Source organism: Heterodontus francisci, unplaced genomic scaffold, assembly GCF_036365525.1.
Source record: "Heterodontus francisci isolate sHetFra1 unplaced genomic scaffold, sHetFra1.hap1 HAP1_SCAFFOLD_158, whole genome shotgun sequence".
Lineage (NCBI taxonomy): Eukaryota > Metazoa > Chordata > Chondrichthyes > Heterodontiformes > Heterodontidae > Heterodontus > Heterodontus francisci.
The window spans coordinates 2,181,949-2,206,262 of NW_027140332.1; positions in this window are offsets into that span (position 1 = coordinate 2,181,949).

A 24,314-nucleotide genomic window follows, 5' to 3' on the forward strand; every position below is an offset into this window, starting at 1 on the left:
TCACCTCTGTATCTTCACTAAGTCCTTGTCATCCTTACCAAAGTGTGGTGATCAGAATTGGACACAATTCTCCAGCTGGGACCGAACCAACGATGTATAAAAATCAGCATTTCCTCCTGAGTTTTATTACTCTGTGCTGTGTTTATAATGCCAAGGACACGATATGTTGTTATTTTTTAGCAGCCTTCTCAGTGTCCTGCTGCCTCAGAAATTAGTACAGCCCGAGATCTGTCCATTCCACCAACCACGTTATTTTGCCTTTCCTCATATTTCATACCGATATGTATCACTTCACAGTTCAATGTGTAAAGTTCAATCTGCCGGGTGACTAGCCATTTCACCAGTCACTCTCTGTCCTCATTGGGACAGACCAGGCTCCATCCTCAGGCTGTGCTGAGTAAGTGGCTTTCACCCAATGTGGTACTGAGCTCCAAATAGAGCAGAAAAGACTCGCTTCTATCCCCGGCTTGTGTTAATCCCACCCGGTGTGGCACTGACCCACACAGAGAGCAGGAAAGACCCAATTCTATCCCCGACCTGTGTTAATCCCACCCGGTGTGGTACTGGCCCACACAGAGAGCAGGAAAGACCCAATTCTATCCCCGACCTGTGTTTATCCCACCCAGTGTGGTACTGACCCACACAGAGGGCAGAAAACATCCAATTCTATCCCCGACCTGTGTTAATCCCACCCAGTGTGGTACTGACCCACACAGAGGGCAGAAAAGACCCAATTCTATCCCCGACCTGTGTTAATCCCAGCCGGTGTGGCACTGACCCACACAGAGAGCAGGAAAGTCCCAATTCTATCCCCGACCTGTGTTAATACCACCCGGTGTGGTACTGGCCCACACAGAGAGCAGGAAAGACCCAATTCTATCCCCGAGCAGTGTTAATCCCACCCAGTGTGGTACTGACCCACACAGAGGGCAGAAAACACCCAATTCTATCCCCGACCTGTGTTAATCCCACCCAGTGTGGTACTGACCCACACAGAGGGCAGAAAAGACCCAATTCTATCCCCGACCTGTGTTAATCCCAGCCGGTGTGGCACTGACCCACACAGAGAGCAGGAAAGACCCAATTCTATCCCCGGCCTGTGTTAATCCCACCTGGTGTGATACTGACCCCCACAGAGAGCAGGAAAGACCCAATGCTCTCCCCGGTCTGTGTTAATCCCACCCGATGTGGTACTGACACACACAGAGAGCAGGAAAGAACAATTCTGTCCCCGGTCTGTGTTAATCCCACCCGGTGTGGTACTGACCCACACAGAGAGCAGGAAAGAACAATTCTGTCCCCGGTCTGTGTTAATCCCACCCGGCATGGTACTGACACACACAGAGCAGGAAAGATCCAGTTCTATCCCCGGTCTCTTAATTCCACGCGATGTGGTATTGACTCACACAGAGAGCAGGATAGATCCAATTCTATCCCCGACCTGTGATAATCCCACCCGGTGTGGTACTGACCCACACAGAGAGCAGGAAAGAACAATTCTGTCCCCGGTCTGTGTTAATCCCACCCGGTATGGTACTGACACACAGAGAGCAGGAAAGAACAATTCTGTCCCCGGTCTGTGTTAATCCCACCCGGTATGGTACTGACCCACACAGAGAGCAGGAAAGAACAATTCTGTCCCCGGTCTGTGTTAATCCCACCCGGTGTGGTACTGACCCACACAGAGAGCAGGAAAGAACAATTCTGTCCCCGGTCTGTGTTAATCCCACCCGGCATGGTACTGACACACACAGAGCAGGAAAGATCCAGTTCTATCCCCGGTCTCTTAATTCCACCCGATGTGGTATTGACTCACACAGAGAGCAGGATAGATCCAATTCTATCCCCGACCTGTGATAATCCCACCCGGTGTGGTACTGACCCACACAGAGAGCAGGAAAGAACAATTCTGTCCCCGGTCTGTGTTAATCCCACCCGGTGTGGTACTGACCCACACAGAGAGCAGGAAAGAACAATTCTGTCCCCGGTCTGTGTTAATCCCACCCGGTGTGGTACTGACCCACACAGAGAGCAGGAAAGAACAATTCTGTCCCCGGTCTGTGTTAATCCCACCCGGCATGGTACTGACACACACAGAGCAGGAAAGATCCAGTTCTATCCCCGGTCTCTTAATTCCACCCGATGTGGTATTGACTCACACAGAGAGCAGGATAGATCCAATTCTATCCCCGGCCTCTTGATCCCACACAGTGTGGTACTGACTTATACATGCACACAGAGAGCAGGAAAGGACCGATTCTATCCCTGATCTGTGTCATTCCCACATAGTGTGGCACTGACCCCCAAATACACACACAGAGCAGGAAATTTCTATTTCTTTCCTGGCCTGTGCGAATCCAACAAGTTGTGTTAATGACCCCCACACACTGAGCAGGAGATTTCCATCTCTCTCCCTCGCCTGTGTTAATCCAACAAGGTGTGTTCCAAGTGCAAGTAACGATCAGCCTCTGCTTAAAATTGCTGACCGTCAATTGTACCCATCAGGTAAGGTTTCAATAGTTTCTGTTTTCACAGACTCAAAGAATCATACAGCACTGAGATGGTTATTTGTCCCAACGTGTCTGTGCATGCTGTTTGAAGGAGCAATCCCATTTGTCCCTCTCCTCCACACAATTACCACTTCGCTGAAAATCTCCTCTGATACTATTGAACCAATTCTCTTTTTAAAATTTATTATTGAATCTGCTTCACCACTCTTTCAGGCTGTGAATTTCGGATTATAATAAATCAATGCATTTTTGTTGGTCGATCACCTTAAAAATGTGTCCTCTGGTTCCAGTGAAAACAAATTCTCTGTCTTTACTTCACCAAATACTGTTCAAGATTTTGCATATCTCTATTCAATCTCCATTTAACATTCCTGCTCTAAAGAGAACAATTACAGTTTGCAGTCAAGGGACACGAGATAGAGGGGAGGGGGTAGAATTCAGCTCGGACTCTGACACAAAACACCATCATCACCACATTCCCCTCCTCCGAGGCACAGACCATCTAGACTTGGACAGATATCACCGTTCCTTCATCATCACTGGGTTAAAAGCCTGACATCCTTTCTGCAACAGTATTGTGGGAACACCTTCACCACATGGACTGCAGTGGTTCAGGATGAAGGCCCATCATTTTCTCATGGTAACTAGGGATGGTGAAGTAATGCCAGCCTTGTCAGTATCACCCATATCCTGAGAACAAATAGACAGGAAATAAAATAGGAATAAAATCAATGAGTTTGTAATTGACTGATCGAAGTGATCAAAGAGAGAGACGTCATAACCCAATATAACATATTGTCAACACAATTCATCTCACCTGGCCCTTGTGTTTGCCTTTCTTCTGTTATCTGTATGAGGATACAAGTAACAATGAGCCGCTGGCTCAAAAACTGCTGGGCATCAATTGTACACACGAAATAAGGACTCAATGTTACCAAAGAATTGGAGAATCACAAAGCATGGAAGCAGTCCATTGGCCCATCGTACCTGTGCCATCTTTGAAAGAGCTTTTTATTTTACCCCTCTTTCCTCCTCTTTTCCCAAAGCCCTGCAAATCCCCCTCTGCAGCATTTATCCAGTTCCCTTTTGAAACTTTCTCTTGAATCTACTTCCCGCACATCTTCAGGCCGTGTATTCCAGATTAAAGCAACTCACTGTATAAAAATGTTTTCCTTCTGCCACCTCTGGTTCTTTTGCCAAGTATTTGAGTATTGTTATTGGTCCTTTTCCCAGTGGAAACAGTTTACCCTTACTCTGTCAAAACCGCACATAATTGTGATCTGTTCTAGTAAATTCTCCCTTGACCTGATCTGCTCTAATTCCTGTTTCTGTAGTCTCCCTTTGAACATGAATTCCCTCATTCCTGGACCATTCCAGTAAATATCCTCTGCACCTTCTCCAAGGTTCTGACATCCTTTCCAATAAGTAATGCTCAGAATTGGACACAATTCCTGAACTGAGACCTAACCAGTGATTTACACAGTTTTAGTTAGCTTCCTTGCTTTTGCACGCTATGCCTCTTTTTATAAACTTCGATATCCCGGATGTGTTTTTAATAATTTTATCAACTTGTCCAGCTACATTCAAAGACATCTGTTCATGCACCCAATGTAAAACTGCCCCATTTCATTTACATTGCTTCACCTCATTCTTCCTCCCTTAGCCCATGTCTGCACTAAATTTCATCTGCCTCATTTCCTCATGTCATCTCTCTCCCTGAATCCCTCTGATATCATCCTTATTTTTTTACATTTCTGAGTTTCTGTCACCTGAGAACATTGAAATTATGCCTTTTATATATAAGTAAATGTCACACACAAACACAATACGCAGATATATGTTTATGTATGTTTTTATAAAAGAACAATGGCCTGAATACCGACCATTGGGGAGCATCACTGTATAATCCCCTTCACTGTCTGAGCAACAATAGATCACCACTTCCCTCTGTATTCTGTCCCTTAGCCAATGTCATATCCACACTGTCATTGCCTCTTGAATCCATGAGGTTCAGACTTCCTAACAAATCTATTAAATGGCATTTGATTCCACGAGTTTTGATTGTTCATATACAAAGTAGCAACCATGCTATCCGCAGCAACACTCTCCATTACTTCATCAAAGAATTTGATCAAGTTTTTCAGACATGATTTGCCACGAACATATCTGGTGGACCTTCTTGTCATTTATAAACTCATGCTATTCAGACCACGATTATCTTGTCCCAGATTACAGTCTCTACAAGCTTCCCCAACATTTCAGTGAGGTTAGACTGATGGGTCAGTAGTTCCAGTGTGTAGCCTATCACTACTGTTTCGAACAGGGTGCAGAATTTGCGACACTCCAGTCCTCTGTCATCACTCCCATATCAAAGGAGGATTGGACGATTCTGGCCAGTGGCTCCGCTATTTCCAACATTCCTTCCCTCAGTAACCCTCATACATTCCGTCTTGACCGGATAAATGTTTATTGTGATATGGAAAGTGCTGGATTGAAATGGGTTGACTGAACTTGTTTGTTCAGTGACTGTAATTAACGTAAGTCTCCATGGAGCCTAATTGTGTCGCTGGAGGGTTTCCAACGTCTATTAATACAGGACTCCTTCCAATGTGTTATCCCATAGTATCACCACCCCCCCCCCCTCCCATCCCCACCCCTCCCACCGGCACTGACAGGGATAAGTGGCTCCAGAGTGAGGGAGGGGATAAATCAGAAGCTGAGAACAATCGATTGGAATGTTACAACAATGGGTCAGAATCTGAGAACAATCGATTGGAATGTGACAACAATGGACAGGAGTTTCTCGTGGGTGTCTGACTATCTTTCTACAAATTATCATCGGCTTTCTTTACAATATCGGATCTATTTCGCGCTTTTGACTATTCAAACGATTTACTATCCCATCCTCGGTGTTGTTGGTGTCCCTGGTAAGTCTCTCTCTACCTAGCTATTAATGTTATAACCTATGATTAACTTCAGTACTGTTCTTGTCAATTACTCTGCCTTTCTTGCTAATATTGTTGTTCCTGGTAAGCCTCTCTATCCAGCTATTAGAACTATAGATCATGTTTCACTGCATTGCTGTTCCTTTTATTTAAATATTGGGAAGACTAAATCCACTGCCATTGGTTTCTGTCACAAATTCTGTCTCTGTCCACCGACTCTATCACACTCCCTGCCCAATGTCTGAGAACAAACCAGACTCTTCACAACGTCAGCGATTCCTTTCATCCTAAGCTAAGTTCCAATTCAATATCCTGTCGATCACTAACCCTGCCTACAGCCACCTCTATAATTTTGTTCATTTCCACATCTCCTTCAGTTCATCTACTTATAAACCCTCAGCCGTGCCTTTCTTCGATCCACACTTGATGATTCCAATGTCTTCCTGGTCATGCTCACAATAACAAAGCTCGCTAAACTTCAGCTCATTCAGAAATCTACTGGCTGCATCACAGCTCACACCCAGTCCAGATCACCCATCACCCCTGTACTCACTCACATAACCTACCTCCCAGTCTGGCAATGCCACAATTTTAATATAATCATACTTGGATTAAAAGCTCTAAATGGCCTCTGCCTTCCAATTATCCCCATTCCCCTGTCGGTTTCCCATATTCCTTCCATTTGTTCTATTTGAAGTGTTTATCATTTCTCGTTTTGAAGTGAATTTCATTCGCTATGGATCTGTCTCTGACTCTGATTTGGTCTAAGTACTATCATTGGTGCTGGTGCAGTGGAATCCACACTGCTGGGCATTTCTGGTGTAGCGTACACAGTGCTCATGCTGGAAAGGGCAGGAGTCTAAGAGTACCCTGCATGTACTGGTAGACTGAACAGGGGTCTGGATGTTATATCAACAACCTGTTCCAGCAGATTTGAAACTTGGCCTATGCATGTTCACTGACCACCTGTGTTAGTCACTCTCAGTTAAGCATATATTCAGCTGGCACAAGGAATCCCCTCTAGGGTTATTGAAAAGGACCAGGCATCCAACTTACAGGTGAGGGGCTTTTGACTTACTTCTGCTATTGTAAAGTTAGTGGAGGTGCTGTGGATGGTTCTCTGGAGGTTGTGTTGTGAGCAGCTGCAGTCATTCAGGGAGGACAGAGGATTTAGTGACCCAACTCTAGACAAGGTATGGGGATTGTAGTTACAGTGTCTCTGGGTCTGTAACATGATCAACAAATAGAGCAGAGGTTGCAGATAGGGGAAGCTCTGTAAAGAGGGAGGAGGAGAGGGCTCTGCCCTACCCACCCCGGGTTTTCCAAGAGCACTATTCCTACCTACACCTAACCCAGGAGCAGTGTGTGAGGTGACTCTGATTCAATAAGGATGTGGTCACAGAGCTGTGTCACCTCCTGTAACACGACCTGGAGCCTGACACCAGGGTGAGGACGGAGCTGTCTGTAGCCGTAAAGGTCACAGTTTCATTAAACTTCTATGTATCTGGATCTGCCAGGCAGCAGCGGGCGACGTATCCATTATCTCTCTCTATGCTTTCCATTGATGTATCTGCTGGTTAATGGAGGCCATCTATGTTGGGTGAGGTGAATATATCATTTTCACCCTCCGCAGGGTGAAGCAGGGTGAGAGGTCCCGTGGCTTTGTCAGGGTAGCGGGATTCCTAATGGTGCAGGTGGCTCTGCGGAGCCCGAATGTCAACGGGGAGAGGTACAGGAACTGAAAGAACTCTCACTCCATTAATGTACAGTTGGTGTGTGAGCATGCCCAGTACATCATGTTGGTGAATGTCCACGACCCTGGCAGCAGCCACCATACCTTCATTCTGAAGCAGGCAGCCGGTCCCAACACTTCGGGCCTCTATGCAGAACCAGAATGTGGCTCCTCGGAGACAATGCCTACCTCACTCTGTACATGACTCATAATTCTACGCCCAGCATCAATGCCAACCAACCGCATGAAAATAACCTGTATATAATGTGAACAATGGAGTCACCAGGAACATGGTGGAACAGACCATCGGTGTGATGAAGCAATGCTTCCGATGTCTGAACCGCTCGGGGGGAGCTCTCCAGTACTCACTGGAGCAGCTGTCTAAGTTCATGGTGTTCTGCTGCACCCTTCATATCATCATGATCATGAGGACAGGCATTGGCACCAGGAATCCGGAGGCTACCTCAGGAGGAGGAGTGAGGGAGGATATTTCCTGGATGCCTTCGACCCGGACAGGCTGTTGGAGAGTCACTGCTAAGAGTCCATTTCCCATGGGCAACTTCCCTTTCCCAACACTGATCCCCAATTCTCCACCATGACACGCATCTGAGACGCACCATCACAGTGTCCCCTTGGTCACTATGCTGCAATAAAAACCACCAATAAAAATCTTTTCATTAACATCTTTATCCAACAACACATCCAATTATACAAACAAAACTGAACTATTCACCCTTGGGTCTTCCCTTCGTGCCGGTCTTGTGGGTTCCTTCGACCTATCTGGTGCTCCTACACAGTGTTTCCCAAGTGACTGCAGCATGGCTAATGGAAGGCTGCTGACTTTTACTGGGCTGACTGCTGATGGCCTTGGAGGACGTCCTCGAGCAGTTCTGGGCCTTGAGGGATTCAAGACTGCACCACCTCGACATGGGCAGCAGCAGCCTGGGCTGGCTGATCGGTAACAGCAAGGACACTGGTGGCGTGACAGTGAAGGGATAACAAATACTGTCATCCTGAGAGAGGACAGCAGGTTCATGCTCCACGCAGACACTGTCACTGCCACGGGGCAACACCTCAGCAATCCTAGTAATCTACTGGATCACAGATTGCTGGACTGCTGTGAGATCATGCAAACCCCTTTGAACACTGAGATCCACAGCCTTGACGACAGCAGTCTGATCCTGCCTGGCAGCAAGCACGGATGTCATGACCTCAGCCTGACATTCCACTGCAGCATCGAGACTAGATTTTTTTAGATTTAGATTTAGATTTCAATATACAGCACCGAAACAGGCCCTTCGGCCCACCGAAACTGTGCTAACCATCAACCAGCCGTTTATACTAATCCTACACTAATCCCATATTCCTACCACATCCCCACCTGTTCTTATATTCCCCTACCACCTCCCTATACTCGGGGCAACTTTGTAATGGACAAGTTACCTATCAAACTGCAAGTCTTTTGGTGGTTGGAGGAACCCGGAGCACCCGGAGGAAACCCACGCAGACACAGGGAGAAGTTGCAAACTCCACACAGGCAGTACCCAGAATTGAATCCGGGTCGCTGGAGCTGTGAGGCTGCAGTGCTAACCACTGCGGCACTGTGCTGACGTTGGGTGTCTGCCGCCTGTGCTGCAGTGGAAGCTGAGACAATGGTCACTAGACACTGTATCACGGCTTGGTCCACTAGTGCTGTCATAGAGTTAGTGACTACTTCCACAGGGGAAAGAATGGGCTTCAAGCTCTGTACAATGTCCTGTGCCATGTTGGAGCCGGACTGCTCCATGTTCCTTGATCGTGACAATAAACTATCTGACAGGCCTGTCAATGGACAAAGTATCTCAGTCTACATGTCCATTAGCATTCTCCTGTGTGCTGCTCCAGCAATGTTCACATCTGAGTCCTGTGTATTATAACTCGTTTGTGACCTCGCCCTCCGGTGATCTGACACATGAACTATCCTTTCCCCCTGGCCTGGCTGCAGCTCCGTCGTGCTCGGTGACTCACCACGTGTAGATTCCGACTCTATCCCAGCCTCTAAAGCACACACAGTGTAAGTATTTGAACTGTTGGCTGTGAGTATTAGACCAAGTGCTGGGGCTTCGCCATCAGTGCTGTGCTGCTGCTCTCTCCCTGTCTCCTGGATCTGCTGTGACTGGGAAGCTGGCAGTATTGGATTGTCATTGGAAAGTATCAGATCAGAAGTGGAGGGTTGTGGTGAGGGATTGGGGGTGGAATGGAAAGCAGGAGGTCCACGGCCCCACCATCTGCAGCTTGTACATCATCCCATACAGCAGGATGAGTGGGAGGTGGGAGTTAAGAAGGGACATAAGGCAGGAACATAGCATCATCCTGAATTCTTTCGGTGATGCCAGATGCTACGGGCTCTGTCACAGCCGGACCCATGATGTGGAGCATCATCTCCTCCCTCTGGCTCAGGGTTTGAATGTCTGCCTGGTCCCCGCCGGTTCACTGCTGTTCTCTATGATTATTGGCCACCTTGTCCTTTAAGAGAGAGGGCAGAATGTCAGTGATTGTGTTGCACTGTGTTTGGGTGATGTGCCTGCCAAAGCTGAATCGCTGGAGATATGTGGAGACAATGAGATGTGGGTGTGAGACTGGTATCAGGGGAAGGTGTGTGAGGGTGAGGTGGAGCATGTGAATGTTAGGTGCGAGTCCTGAGTGTTAAGGACTGCTGATGGGTGAGTGATGGGTGTGTGGTACATTGAGCAGTGTGAGAGGTTGGTTGTGTTGGGGGTAGGAGATGCCATGTGGAGATGAATTCCATGACATTTACCCGTGTGAGCTCATTAAACTTCTCTGGCTCTGTTGTTAGGTCGTCGGGGCCATACTTCATGCATTCACCTCTCTGGCCTCCTGCTCCCATTCCCTTCGGAGTGCGTTCCTTGAGGGTCTCCACACCACCCTACAGAAACATGGGCATTCCTCTCCTATCAGCCTCCATGACTAAGGCCTCTAGCAGCACTAAAATAAAAGCAAACTACTGCGGATGCTGGAAATCTGAAACAAAAACAAGAAATGCTGGGATCACTCAGCAGGTCTGGCAGCTTCTGCGGAAAGAGAAACAGAGTTAACGTTTCAGAAATGTTAACTCTGCTTCTCTTTCCACAGATGCTGCCAGACCTGCTGAGTGATTCCAGCATTTCTTGTTTTTGCCTCTGGCAACACATCCGTGAAGCGCACAGCCGTCTCCCCGTCCTAGTACTCCATTTACCTTGTCTCCAATAGCATCATTCACAGTCAGCAGCAGCAGCCTCCCGTGATTCAGTGCAGCTTCCCTTCAGGAGGGACAGACAGCCTTTAAAAGCTGAATGCTGGCTGAAAGACGAGCCAGGCTCACACACAGTTAGGTCCCTGTTAAGCGTGCAGACAGACAGCAGCGCGGGTCACCATGGGCGATACGTAGAATTCATGGAAATGAGGAGACAGCAGGAGCTTTGTGTGTCATCTGCCTCAACAGGAATGGACACAGGCAGATCATGATCACTTTGCCCAAAAAGCGATGAAAACCTGATTTTCTCGTTCTTGCTATTTCCCTTTCCATCTTTCACATTTACTCCCTCTCTCTCCCTCTTTTCACTTTCTGTCTCTTTCTCATAGAATCAGAGATTGATGCACCACAGAAGGAGGTCCGTCGGCCCATTGTGTCAGTGCTGTCCCTTTGAAAGAGCTATCTAATTAGTTCCACGCCCCCTCCCCTTTCCCCAGACTCCTGCGTGTTTTCTCCTTTTGAAGTATTTGTTAAATTCCCTTTTGAAAGATATTATTGAATCTGCTTCCACCATGTTTTCAGGCAGTGAATTCCAGATCCCAACAACTCACTGTGTAAGAAAATTCTCTTCATTTCACCTCTGGTTCTTTGTCAATTACCTTCAATCTGTGTCTTCTTAATACTGAATTTTCTGACACTGGAAACCGTTTCACATTAATTCCCCTATGAAAACCGCTCATGATTTTGAATTCTATATGAAATCTCTTACCCTTCACTGCTCTAAAGAGAACAATCCCAGCTTTTCCAATCTCTCCATGCAACTGAATTCCCAGATCCCTGGTACCATTCCAGTAAATCACCGCTGTATCTTCAGTAAGTCCTTGACATCCTTACCAAAGTATGGTGATCAGAATCGGACACAATTCTCCAGCTGGGACCTAACCAATGATGTATAAAGATCAGCAGTTCCTCCTGAGTTTTATTACTCTGATTCTCTCTCTCTCTAACACCAAGGACACTACATGTTACCTTCAAAGATCTGTGTGTGCACATGCCAGGTCTCTCTAATCCTGCACCCACTTTATAATGGTATCATTTAGATTATATTGTTTTTCCACATGCTTCCTACCCAAATGTCTTACTTCACACTTCACTGAGTTAAATTACATCTGCCATGTTCCTGCCCATTTCACCAGTCAGTCTCTGTCTTCCTGAAGTTTGTTAATATCCTTCTCATGTTTATTAACATTTCTGAGCTTCCATCCATCTGAAAATGTTGACATTGTCCTGGCTCTACACAACCCAACGGCAATAACAAACAGCAACAGTAATCCCGACTGTGACACTGGGGAATCCCACAGTGTACTTCCCTCCAGACTGAACAATAACCATTCTCCAATACTCTCTGCTTTCTGTCACTGACTTAATTTCCTGCATGCTGGCATTGTAAATAAAAGAACAGTCTCCCATTTATGTAATGTGTTTCATGACCACTGCATGTCCCAAAGTGACTTCCAATTAATGAATACTTCTTAACACTTAGTCAGTTTCATAATGTAGGAAACAGGGCAGCCAATTTCTACACAACAAGATCCCACAAGTAACAATGTGATGATGATCAGATCTGTTTTTGTGATGTTGATTGAAGGGTAAATAGTGACCAGGACACTGGGGAGAATTCCCCTGCTCTTCGAAATAATCCCATGGGATCTTTAACATCCACCTGGGAGGGCAGTCGTGGCCTTGGTTTAACGTTTCATTCTAAAGATGGCACCTCTCACAGTGTAACACTCCCTTAGTACTGCACTGCAGTGTCAGCCTTGATTCTTGTGATCAAGTCCTGCACTGACACTTGATCCACGAAGCTTGTGACTGAAAGGGGAGAGAGCTACAAACTGAGCCAAGGCTGACATTGGTCCTTTAATCCCATGTGTTTCTAATGTGGTGACACGGCTGCTTTGTGGTAGTTTATCAAAAGCCTGGTGAAAGGATAGGAATATTGGGAAAGTGCAGGGAGTAACAATCATAGAATTATCGAATAGCACAGACTGAATGAGGTCATTCGGCCCATCAAGTCAGTGCTGGCTCTTTCAAAGAGCCAGTTCGTCCCACTCCCTGACTCTTTCACTATATTCTTGCAATTTTTTCTGCTTCAGGTATTTATCCAATTCCCTTTTGGGATCTATTATTGAATCAGTATCCATCAGCCTATCAGACAGTGCAGTCCAAATCCAAACCACTCTGAAACAAAAATCCAATCGCCTTAAATCTGTGCCTCTGGTTAGTGGCCCCTTGGACACTGAAAACAGTTTCTCTTTATTTAATTTATCTTAACCCTTCCTAATGTTAAACACCTCAATCAAGTCTCCTCTGAAAGTTCTCTGCTCTAAGCAGAACAACCCCAGCTACATAACTGTAATCGCTCATGCCTGGACAAATTCTAGTAAAACAGTTCTTTACCCTCTCCGAAGGCTTCATGTCCTTCCTAAAGTGTGGTTCCCGGTATTTGACACAAGACTCCAGGTGCAGCTAAATTAGTATTTTATATATGATTGGCATAATGGCCTTGCTTTTGCTCTTTCTTCCTCTATTTATCAAACCTCGGATCCCACATATTTATTAACGGTTTCGTTAACCTTTCCTACCACCTTCAAAGATTTGTGTACAAACACCCCAGGTGTCTCTGTTATTTCACTACCTTTACAGTTGTACCATATAACTTGTATTTTCTCCCCTCATTCATCTTTCCAAAATGTATTGCCTCACACATCTGCAATGCCAATTAAATATTGAGACGATTGAAGCCATTGTTTTCTGCCTCTGTTCCAAACATTTCCTATCAAGACACTCGATCCTTCTCCTTTGTAAATGTTTGAGAGCAAGCCAAACTGTTCACAAACTTGGTTACATAGTTAACCTTGAGATGTCTTGAGATGAGCTTCCTACCAAATATTCACACCATCAGTAAAACGGCCTATTTTCAGCGCCAGTGGAGTTGCATCGCTGGTTAAAGAGGAAATTAAAGCAAGAGTGAGGAAGGATATTAGCTCTGACGATGTCGAATATGTATGGGTCGAGCTGAGAAACACTAAGAGACAGAAAACGTTAGTGGGGGTTGTGTAATTAGAGACGCATGCGATAAAGGAACATTTGTAATTATGGGTGACTTTAATCTGCGCATAGATTGGTCAAATCAAATTTGTCACAACACTGTAGAGTAGGAAATCCTGGAGTGTGTACGAAATTGTTTTCTGGACCAATACGTTGAGGAACCAACTAGAGAACAGGCCATCCGAGACTGGGTATTGTGTAATGAGATAGGAATAATTGACAATCCAGTTGTGTGAAATCCCTTGGAGATGAGCGACCATGATATTCTCGAATTCTTAATCAAGATGGAGAGTGACCTCGCTGAATCTGAGACTAGGGTCCTGAACATTAATAAAGGAAACTCTGAAGGTATGAGGCACGAGTTGGCAATGATGGATTGACTAATGTTACCTGAAGGGATGATGGTGGATAGGCAATGGCAAATATTCAAAGAGCGCATGGATGAACTGCAACAATTGTTTATTACTGTGTGGCGCAAAAGTAAAATGGGAAAGGTAGCCAAACCATGGCTTACAAGGAAAATTAGAGATAGCATTAAATTCCAAGAAGAGGCATACAAATTCACCAGAAAAAAACAACAGACCTGAGGATTGGGAGCAGTTTAGAATTCAGCAAAGGAGGTCCAAGGGATTGATTAAGAATGGGAAAATAGAGTACGAGAGTAAGCTTGTGGGGAACATAAAAACTGATTGTAAAAGTTTCTGTAGGTATGTGAAGAGGAAAAAATTGGTGAAAACAAATGTAGGTCCCTTACAGTCAAACAGGGGAATTTATAATGGGGAACAAAGAAATGGCTAACCAACTAAATGCATACCTTGGTTCTGTCTTCACAACGGAGAACACAAATATCATACCAGAAATGTTGGGGAACACAGGGTTTAGTGAGAGAGAGGAACTGAAGGAAATCAGTATTAGTGGAGAAATGGTGTTGGGGAAATTGATCGGATTGACGGCCGATAAATCCTCAGGGCCTGATAATCTACATTCCAGATTACTTAAGGAAGTGACCGTAGAAAAAGTGGATGTATTGTTGGTCATCTTCCAAGATTCTAAAGATTGGAGGATAGCTAATGTTACCCCACTATTTAAAAAGGGAGGTAGAGAGAAAGCAGGGAATTATAGACAAGTCAGCCTGACGTCGATAGTGCGGAAAATTCTAGAGTCCATTGTCAAAGATTTTATCGCAGAGCACTTGGAGAACAGTGGTAGAATCAGACAGAGTCATCATGGATTTACGAAAGGGAAATCATGCTTGACAAATCTACTAGAATTCTTCTAGGATGCAACTAGTAGAGTTGATGACGGGGAGCCAGTGGATGTGTTTATTTGGAATTTCAGAAGGCTCTCAACAAAGTCCCACATAAGAGATTAGGGTGTAAAATTAAAGCGCATGGAATTGGGGGTAGTGCATTGCGATGAATAGAAAATTGGTTGGCAGACATGAAACAAAGTGCAGGAGAAAACCGGTCTTTTTCTGAATGGCAGGCAGTGACTCGTGGGGTAGCACAGGGATCAGTGTTAGGACCCCAGTTATTCACAATATACATTAATTATTTAGATGAGGGAACTAATTTTAATATCTCCAGATTTTCAGATGAGACAAGACTGGGTGGGAGGGTGAGTTTTGAGGAGGATGCAAAGAGGCTTCAGGGTGATAGGGACAGGTTGAGTCAGTGGGCAAATGCATGGCAGATGCAGTATAATGTAGATAAATATGAGGTTATCCACTTTGGCAGCAAAAACAGGAAGGCAGATAATCTGAATGGCTATAAACTGCGAGAGGGGAAAATGCAACGAGACCTGGATGTTTTCGGACACCAGTCGCTGAAGGTAAGGATGCATGTGCAACAAGCAGAAAAAAAGGCAAATGGTATTATGGCCAGTGACTCTGCTATTGCCACCATTCCTTCCCTCAGCAACCATTATTCTTCCCAACCAGATTGGGTAAATGGTCGGGTTTATTGTGGTAAAAAAATGATTGGATTGAAAAGGATTAACTGAATCTGTTTGTTCAGTGACTGTAATTAATGTCAGTCTCCATGGACCCTAATTGTGTCACTGGAAGTTTTCCATCTCCTATTAATGAGGGGTTTCTTTCAATGTGTTATATCATAGTGTCAGCGGGAAAATTAGCACTAACAGAGATCAGCAGCTTCCGAGAGAGAGCGAGGAAAGATCAGAATCTGAGGACAATAGATCGGAATGTGATAACAATGGATCAGAATCTGAGAACAATAGATTGGAATGTTACAACAATGGACAAGGGTTTATCCTCGGAACTTTACTATCTTTCCACAAATTATGATTGGTACTCATTAAACACTCGTATCTATCTCGCACTCAAGATTATTCAATACATTTACTATCCGATCCTGGCTGCTATTTGTGTCCCTTGTAAGTCTCTCTATTAATCTATTAATTCTATAAACCATGTTTAACTGCATTACTGCTCCTGTAATTTACTCTGCCCTTCTTGGTGCCGTTGTATTCCTGGTGAATATCCCCAGCTATCAGCTCCATAAACCATTGTGAACTGAATTACAGTTCTCGTAATTTACTCTCTCATCTTTGCTGCTGTTGCTGTCTCTATTTCAGGCTAGGAGATCTGTAAACCCTGTTTCACTTCAATGTTGTTTTGCAATGTAAATTTTGGGAAGACTGTAGCCAATGTCATTGGTCTCCATCACAAACTCCATCCCCTATCTGGGAAACACATACTCCACGCTGCCCAATATCCGAGGCTCAACCAGACAGTTTACAACTTCTGTGTTATATTAAAACCTGAGCTGAGTTCATCTCCATATTCTCTCCATCACCAACCCTACCTACTACCACCTCTGTAATATCACTCATCTCCACCTCTGCCTCAGCCCATTTGCTGCATAAACCCTCATCCCTGTCATTGTTAAATCCACACTTGACTATTCCAATTCTATCCTGGTCACCCTCCCAGTTATAAAACTCCATAAACCACAGCCCATACAGAACGCTGCTGCCAGTATCCTAACTCACACCAAATCCCGATCACCCGAAACCTCTGTGCTCACTGATCTACATTGGCTCCCAGTCTGGCAGCACCTTAATTTTAATATTCTTATTCTTGTGTTTGAATCCCTCCATGACCTCACCCCTCTAATTAGTCCCATTCCTCTCTCCATTCCCATATTCCTGAAAATCTTTTGACTTCAAACTTTTTCAGTTCTCCTTTTAAAGTGAATTTCTTTCCCTCTGTATCTGAGCCGATTCAAGATTTTAGACTTTACAACACTACTGGTGCTGACGGTACAGAAGCTGTAATCCATAATGAGATGTGAAATTCTACTGTGGCCTGCACAATACCCCATGCTGGGCAGAGCTCCAGCCCAGTTGTATCATTTATGTGCTGTTAGTGTAGCCTTCACAGCCGGCCAGTTCCAGTGTGGCCTGCACAATGCACCATGTTGCGCAGGGTTCCAGCTCAATCGTACCATGTATGTGTTGTTCCTTTGAGGGTGGGTTTGAATTTAATATCAATGTACCATTCCAGCAGCTTTGATGGACGTCGTTGAAACTTGGTCTGTGCATGTCCACTGAACGCCTGTGTTAGTCACTCTCAGCTGAACATACATTCAGCAGCACGAGGAACCCCCTCTGGTATTATTTAAAAGGACCAGGCATCCAACTTACAGTTGACGGGCTTTTGACTTACTTCTGTTTTTGTAAAGTTATTGGAGGTGCTGTGGATGGTTTTCTGGAGGCTGTGTTGTGAGCCGCTGCAGACATTCAGGGAGGACCCAAGACTGGACAATGAATAGGGACTGTACTTACGGTGTCTCTGGGCTATGACATGACCAACAACTGGAGCAGAGGCTGCAGAGAGAGGAAGCTCTGTAAAGTGGGAGGAGGAGCGGGCTCTGCCCTACTCACCCCGGGTTTTCCAAGAGCACTTTTCCTACCTAAACCTAACCCAGGAGCAGTGTGTGAGGTGACTCTGATTCAATAAGGAGGTGGTCATATAGCAGTGTCACCTCCTGTAACACGACCTGGAGCCTCACACCAGGGTGAGGATCGAGCTGTCAGTGGCTGTTTAGGTCACAGTTTCATTGAACTTCTGTGTATCTGGATCTTTCCAGAGAGGAGCAGGAGACATATCCAACATAGAGTCACAGAGAGTGATAGAGATATTTACGACACAGAAGGTGGCCATTCAGCCCCTCTGCGACAGCTCTCTCTGGAACAATTCAGTCAGCCCCAATCCCCCGCTCAATCCCCATATCCCTGCAAGTTCCTTTCCTTCAACTGTCCATCCAGTTTCCTTTTGAAATCATTGATTGTCTCAGCTTCCACCACCCTCATGGGCAGTGAGTTCCAGCTCATTACTATCCACTGTGTAAAATGGTTCTTCCTCATATTCTCCGTGCATCTCCTACCCAAAACCTTCCATTTGTGTCCCCCTAGTCTGTGTTTCATCAGTTAATGGGAGCAGTTTTTCCTTGTCTATCGTATCCAAGCCTATCATAATCTTGTAAACCTCTATCAAATCTCTCTCAATTTCCTTTACTCCAGGGAGAACAACTCCATCTTCTCCAAACTAACCTTGTAACTAAAACCTCCATCCGTGGAACCATTCTGGTAAATCTCCTCTGCACCCTCTCAGGGACCTTCACATCCTTCCTAAAGTGTGGTGACCAGAACTGGACATAGTTCTCTAGGTGGGGCCTAACCAAAGCTTTATAACGTTCCAGCATAACTTCCCTGCTTTTGTATCTTTGTCTCTGATGATGAAACTCAAGATCTGATATGCTTTGTGTTGGAGAAAATCCAGACTGTGCCCAATTGGTGAACAAATTCTCTGGACTCAGACGTTGAGAACAAACACTTTATTGCATGATATCATGGGGGAACACACCTTACCTAAAGGCGGTCCAGTGCTACTCCCAAGAGCTACAGATCACCGTCGACTTATATAGTATAACAGAGGCAGAGCTAACAATTTCACAATTAGATAAACGCCCACAAGATGATCACAACATCGCCTACGTGACTGTGCACCACGCAGAGGCTGAGGTCAGCAAAACATCAGTTTCAACAATAACAAGCTCGTTCCTTAATTCAATGCCCACTCCAGACACTATATCTGGCCGTTACTTCTGGCTAGGTTGCACAAACATGATAAAAGCGGAAGAGTCAGCAACGAACAGTCTGTGTTCACTTCCCCAAAATCCATCATGAGCTCTGTCCCTTCCTAAGACAGTGGGTTGTGGTCAGTTGCTCTGTCTACATTTTATGACCGTTGGTTATGTTAGCTACAAGCTGCGTCCTGTATTTCCATTTCTACAAAGTTAAGTAATAATTAGCAAAGCTCAGAAAATTCACCAACACTTTGCTAAACAGCCTCCTAATATGTCCTGCCACATTCAAAGATCAATTCATATGGTGGCCCAGGTCCCTCTGATCCTGCACAATCTTTAGAACTGTGTCATTCAGCCTACATTGCTTTCCTATTCCTTCTGACGAAATACATCACCTCACACTCCTCTGTATTAAATGCTACCTGTCCCTTCTCTGTCCATTCTGCCAGCCTATCTATGTCCTATCTATGCCCAAAGGAAAAGGAAGCATTTTTAAGGGCTGGAAGGCTAGGAACAGATGAAGCACTTGAGAAATATGAAGACAGTGGGAAGGAACTTAAGCAAGGAGTTAGGTGGGCTACAAGGGGTCATGAAAAGTCATTGGCAAACAGGATTAAGGAAAGTCCCAAGGCTTTTTATACATAGATTAAACAGCAAGAGGGTAACCAGGGAAAGGGTTGGCCCACTCAAGGACAGAGAGGGAATCTATCCATGGAGCCAGAGGAAATGGGCGAGGTGCGAAATGAGTACTTTGCATCAGTTTTCACTAAGGAGAAGGACTTGGTGGATGATGAGCCGAGGAAAGGGAATGGAGATAGTCTCAGTCATCTCATTATCAAAAGGGAGGACGTGTTGGGTGTCTTGAAAAGCATTAAGGTAGATAAGTTCCCAGGGCCTGTTGGGATCTACCCGAGAATACTGAGGGAGGCAAGGGAAGAAATTGCTGGGGCTTTGACAGAAATCTTTGCATCCTCATTGGCTGCAGGTGAGGTCCCAGAGGACTGGAGAATAGCCAATGTTGTTCCTTTGTTTAAGAACGGAGGCAAGGATAATCCAAGAAATTATAGGCCGGTGAGCCCTATATCAGTGGTAGGGAAATTATTAGAGAGGAGTCTTCGGGACAGGATTTACTCTCATTTGGAAACAAATGAACTTATTAGCGAGGGACAGCATGGTTTTGTGAGGGGGAGGTCGTGTCTTACTAATCTGATTGAGTTTTTTGAGGAAGTGACGAAGGTGATTGATGAGGGAAGGGCGGTGGAAGTTGTCTATATGGACTTTAGTAAAGCCTTTGACAAGGTCCCGCATGGCAGACAAAAGGTGAAGTCACACGGGATCAGAGGTGAGCTGGCAAGATGGATACAGAACTGGCTTGATCACAGAAGACAGAAGGTATCAGTGGATGGGTGTTTTACTGAATGGAGGGATGTGACTAGTGGTGTTCCGCAGGGATCAGTGCTGGGACCTTTGCTGTTTGTAGTATATATAAATGATTTGGAGGAAAATGTAGCTGCTCTGATTAATAAGTTTGCAGACGACACATAGGTTGGTGGAGTTACGGACAGTGATGAGGATTGTCAAAGGATACAGTAGGATATAGATCGGTTGGAGACTTGGGCGGAGAAATGGCAGATGGAGTTTAATCTGGACATATGTGTGGTAATGCATTTTGGAAGGTCTAATGCAGGTGGGAGGTATACAGTAAATGGCAGAACCCTTAGGAGTATTGACAGGCAGAGATCTGGGCGTACAGGTCCACAGGTCACTGAAAGTGGCAACGCAGGTGGATAAGGTAGTAAAGAAGGCATACGGCATGCTTATCGTCATTGGTCTGGGCATAGAGTATAAAAATTGGCAAGTCATGTTGCAGCTGTACAGAACCTTAGTTAGGCCACACTTAGAATATTGCTTGCAAGTCTGGTCGCCATACTACCAGAAGGACGTGGAGGCTTTGGAGCCGGTACAGAAGAGGTTTACCAGGATGTTGCCTGGTCTGGAGGGCATTAGCTATGAGGAGAGGTTGAAAATACTCAGATTGTTTTCACTGGAACGACGGAGGTGGAGGGGCGACCTCATAGAGGTTTACAAAGTTGTGAGCGGCATGGACAGAGTGGATAGTCAGAACCTTTTTCCCAGGGTGGAAGAGTCAGTTACTCGGGGACATAGGTTTAAGGTGCGAGGGGCAAAGTTTAGAGGGGATGTTCGAGGCAAGTGTTTTACGCAGAGGGTGGTGAGTGCGTGGAACTTGCTGCCAGGGGAGGTGGTGTTAGCAGGTAAGATAGCGACGTTTAAGAGACATCTTGACAAATATATGAATAGGAAGGGAATAGAAGGATATGGGCCCCGGAAGTGCAGAAGGTATTAGTTTCGGCAGGCATCAAGATCGGCGCAGGCTTGGAGGGCCGAATGGTCTGTTCCTGTACTGTACTGTTCTTTGTTCTTTGCTCTGTTGCAGACGGTTTGTAGCATCCTCCCTGTTTACCACACCTGCAAGATTGGTATCTTCGGAAAATTTTGAAATTCTACTTCGCATTCCAAGATCCATGTCATTTATATATACCAAAATAAAAACAGTGTTCCTAAGAACTGAACCTTAGGGAACATCACTGTCTACCATCCTCCAGTCTGAAAAACAACCATTTAACACATTTCTCTTTTTCATGTCCTCTGGGCAATTTTTGATCCAATTGGATACTATTCCATGAGGTTCAATTTTATTAACCCAGCTTTTGTGTGGTTCTTCATCAAATAATTTCATAAAATCCACGAAGACAACATCCACCACATTCCCTTCATCAACCTTCTCTGATTTTCTAAATAAATTCAATTAGTTCGTCAAGCATGGTCTGCCTTTTAGATATCCGTGCTGACAATCCTCAATTAACTCAATCTCTCCAAGTGTGTGTTGTCCTTTTTCCCTGATTAATGCTTCTAAAACCTTACTCACCACTGATGTTAAACTAACTGACCAGTAGTTGCGAGGCCTGTGTGTTGTCCATTGATAATTCTGGGAGTTGAGGGTGACCATCTATGTCATCATTTTCTCCCTCAGCAGGGAGAAGCAGGATGAGAGATCCCGTGGATTTGTCAGGACAGCGGGATTCCTGATGGTGTATGTGGCTCTGCGGCCCCCATGTCAACGGGGAGAGGTACAGGAACTGAAAGAATTCTCGGTCCATGAATGTACAGTTGTTGTGTGAGCATGCCCAGTATATCATGTTGGTGAATGTCCACACCACTAACCTGGCAGCAGCCACCATACCTTCATTCTGATGCAGTCAGCCGGTTCCAGCACTTTGTCCCCCCATGCAGAACCAGAATTTGGCTCCTTGGAGATAAAAGAAACCGTTCTCTAGATGCAGCCCATGTTTCTACACCCACAAACCACCTCCCACCGCCAACCAACCTCGCACAATTAACATGTGTATCACGTGAGCAATGGAGTCACCAGGAACATGGTGGAACAGACCATCGGTGTGATGAAGCAATGCTTCTGATGTCTGAACCGATCGGGGAGAGTCCATAAATAAACACTGGAGTAGGTGTTCAAGTTCATGGTGTTCTGCTGCACCCTTCATATCATCAACATCATGAGGTCACAGTCATTGGCACCAGGAATCCGGAGCACACCTCAGGAGGAGGAGGAGGAGGCAGGGAGGATATTGCTTGGATGCCATCGACCCGGACAGACTGTCAGAGAGTCCCTGCTAAGATTCCAGTTCCATAGGAGAACTTCCCTTTCCCACCATGGGTTCCCCATTCACCACTATTACACCCTTCTGAGACGACCCATCACAGCGTCTCCTTGGTCATCATCCTGCCCTAAAAACCACCAACAAAAATCTTTTCATAAACATCTTTATCCAACAACACATCCAATTATACAAAAAAAACTGAACTATTCACCCTTGTGTATTCCTTTAGTGCCTGTCTTGTGGGTTTCCTCGACTTGCCTAGTGCTCCAACAGAGTGTTTCTCCAATGACTGCAGCATGGCTGGTGGAAGGCTTCTGACATTCACTGCGGAGACTGCAGGTGGCCTTGCAGGACATCCTCGAGCAGCTCTGGGCCTTGAGGGCTTGGATTCAGACTGCACCACATCAACATTGGCAGCAGCAGGCTGGGCTGGCTGATGGGTAACAGCAAGGACACTGGTGGAGTGACAGTGAAGGGAGAACAAATACTGTCATCCTGAGAGGGGACAACAGGTACATGCTCCACGGAGACACTGTCACTCCCCCGGGGCGACATCTCAGCAATCTTAGTAATCTACTGGATCATAGATTGCTGGACTGCTGTGAGAGCCTGCAAACCCCTTTGAACACTGAGATCCACAGCCATGATGACAGCAGTCTGATCCTGCATGGCAGCAAGCATGGATCTCATGTCCTCAGTCTGAGCTTCCACTGCAGTACTGAGACGTTGGTTGTCTGCTGTCTGTGCTGCAGTGGAAGCAGAGACAATGGTCACCAGACACTGTATCAGGGCTAAGTCCGCTAGTGCAGTCATAGAGTTAGTGACCAATTCCACAGGGGAAAGAATGGGCTTCAAGCTCTGTGAAATGCCCTGTGCCACGTTGGAGCTGGACTCCTCCATGTTCCTTGACAGTGATAACAGACTGTCTGACAGGCCTGTCAATGGACAAAGTATCTCAGTGTACATGTCCATCAGCATTCTCTTGTCTGCTGTTCCAGCAATGTTTACATCTGAGTCCTGTGCATTATAACTCGTTTGTGACCTTGCCCTCCGGTGATCTGACACATGAACTATCCTTTCCCCCGGCCTGGCAGCAGCTCACTCGTGCTCGGTGACTCACCACGTGCAGATTCCGACTCTATACCAGCCTCTAAGATACACACAGTGTAAGTATTTGATCTGGTGACTATGAATTTTAGACCAAATGATGGGGCATCACTCTCAGTGTTGTGCTGCTGCTCTCTCTCTGTCTCCTGGAGCTGCTGTGACTGGGGAGCTCACAGTTTTGGGTTGTCATTGGAAAGTATAAAATCAGAAGAGGAGGGTTGGGGTGAGGGATTGGGGGTGGGATGGAAAGCATGAATTTATGGTCCCGCCATCTGCAGCTTGTACATCATCCCAGACAGCAGGAGGAGGGGGAGGTGGGAGTTAAGAAGAGACATAAGGCAGGTGCATAACATCATGCTGAATGCTCTCGGTGATGCCGGATGCTACGGGCTCTGTCACAGCCGGTCCCATGATGTGAGGAACCATCTCCTCCCTCAGGCTAAGGGGATAAAGGTCTGCCTGGTCCCCGTCGGTTCACTGCTGCTCTCTGTGATTGTCGGCCACCATGTTCTGTAAGAGAGAGGACAGAATGTCAGTGATTGTGTTGCACTGTGTTTGGGTGATGTCCTTGGTACAGTTGAATAGCTGCGGGAATGTGGAGTCAGTGAGAGGTGGGTGTGAGGCTGGCATCAGTGGAACGTGTGTAAGGGTGAGATGGAGTATGTGAATGTTAGGTGTGAGTCCTGAGTGTTAGGGACTGCTGATGGGTGAGTGATGGGGGTGTGGTCTATTGAGCAGTGTGAGAGTTAGGTGGTGTTGGGGTTAGGCGATGCCATGTGGAGATTAATTCACTCACATTGACCACCCGTGTGAGCTCATTAAACTTCTTCTGGCTCTGCGGCCAGGTCCTCAGGGCCAGACTTCTTGGATT